At 24.3% G+C, this 1907-nt stretch overlaps 1 protein-coding gene across 1 annotated transcript in view; it reads right to left on the bottom strand.

Moving 5' to 3' along the window:
- Positions 1-465, bottom strand: part of emp (epithelial membrane protein) — a 234522-nt gene extending 234057 nt beyond the window's left edge. Inside the window, exon 1 of the mRNA XM_067050687.1 lies at positions 400-465. The gene's annotated coding sequence lies outside the window, so the exon portion shown is untranslated. The remainder of the gene's footprint in view (positions 1-399) is intronic.
- Positions 466-1907: the final 1442 nt, after the last annotated feature.

The following is a 1907-nucleotide window of genomic DNA, read 5'->3' as shown; positions in this document are numbered from 1 at the left end:
CAACTATAAAAACAATTAGTGAAACTAATTTATTTTATTTAGGTCAGTGTAAACAGAAGTTATTCCTCATAGTAATAATAATAAAATTTATAAGTTTGTTTGTATTGTTTTTTAATAAAAAATAATAAATATTATATTACAACTGACAACTGGGAATTTCCTGTCTATATATTCAGGCTTAGAATGATACTGTATTAGATTAGACAAATATTGTTATTTTTATTGATATAAGAAACAAAATTATTATCGCTGAAAAATTAAATTGATTTACTACTACTCACAACGTAACTAATATTTCACACATACCATCAAGAAATGTATGCGATAACATTCTATTAAAAATAGAGAACTATATTAATTTTATAAGAAGTATATAATAATAATTTTATTAAAGCTTACCTATTCGTAGCAGAGAGACGAGAACGAAGAAATTGGCTGCAACTAACGTTTCGTACGGCGGTCGGAGTCGTACTGAAGAGTAGAGCTCTCTTACGCCCCACCAATACCATCTTGGACTGGGCTTTCAAACGCAAACAATATACAATTCCACACCCAAATTAATAATTATTGTAAAATAATTCAAAACTAAAGGCCCGTACAAAAAAAACATTTCGAAATTTGAAAAGTCGTAATGGAAAAAAAAATTTAAATATGAGAAAATGTTTGGGGGTGCGGTCACAAAAAAGTTGAAAAAACTTATTTAATAGTGCCAACGCTTCGGCCAGAATTTTCATCTTTCATCAGGGCTAAGAACGAAGAACAAGATATCAACCAATAAATAAAAAAAGTACAAAGTAAATAATTGTACAGAATGAAAATTAATAAAAATAAATTGGAGAAAGATAGTCCGGGTAGAGGTTAATAAAGGTATCAAAATAGTAAAAGATAACTATTTATTGTTAACAACCAATTGTTTTCTTCCAATAATAAAAATAAAATAATGAAAGTAGTGGAAAATAAAATGTATATATAGGTAATATGGGTATATGTGTATATTTAAGTAAAATAACATAATTAAGGAAATAAAAATATAAAGTTATACAATGCAAAGAAACAAAGAAATATGAATATAGAATAAAGAAACGAAATATAAAGTTAGTTTAGCTTAACTTAATATTTTGTTTCCTCTTTGTCAATATTGTTGTTTCTAGATTGTCAATATTTTGATTTTTTGTTTTAAAAAATTTTTAAATATGAGAAGATGGTTGGGGATGCAGTCAGAAAATAACACAAAAAAGTTGAAAAAACTTATTTAATAGTGCTAACGCTTCGGCCAGAATTTTCATCTTTCATCAGGGCTAAAAACGTAGAACAAGATAACAACCAATGAATAAAAAAAGAATAAAGTAAATAATTGTACTGAATGAAAATTAATAAAAATAAAGTAATGAAAGTAGTGGGAAATAAAATAATAATACGAAATAAAAACTCTAAATAAATCATAACATATATAAGAAGAACTATATAAAATTACTTTAGAAGAAATACATAAAACTCTGCCTATAAAAAGAAGAGATACCCAATCTAAATATAAAGACATTGATAAACCAACACAAATTCAATGAATAACTCCCCAATCCAGAAAAACGAAATAATTATTTAACAAAAAAACTATACTAAAAAAATAAAAATAAAAATAAACCATTTAACAATAAAATAAATGATCAATACTTATATAAATTAATTATGGATTCAGAGATTTCATCATAAATCACTCCACAAATTATTATTCTCTATTTAAACTACTATAGATCCTTAAAAAAAAAAAAATAAATAAAGCAAAACTATCAAATTTAAAAACCAATAAATCAAAGGAATAAAATGAAAAAAATAGTAATATATTTATAATCATAAAATTCTTTCTTGAGACTGGCAATTTTTTACTAAATAATTCAAAACATTATCCA

Source organism: Halyomorpha halys, unplaced genomic scaffold (assembly GCF_000696795.3).
Source record: "Halyomorpha halys isolate HHAL.00 unplaced genomic scaffold, Hhal_1.1 Scaffold813.1, whole genome shotgun sequence".
In the NCBI taxonomy this organism is placed as follows: domain Eukaryota; kingdom Metazoa; phylum Arthropoda; class Insecta; order Hemiptera; family Pentatomidae; genus Halyomorpha; species Halyomorpha halys.
This window is presented reverse-complemented; position numbering and strand designations above follow the sequence as displayed.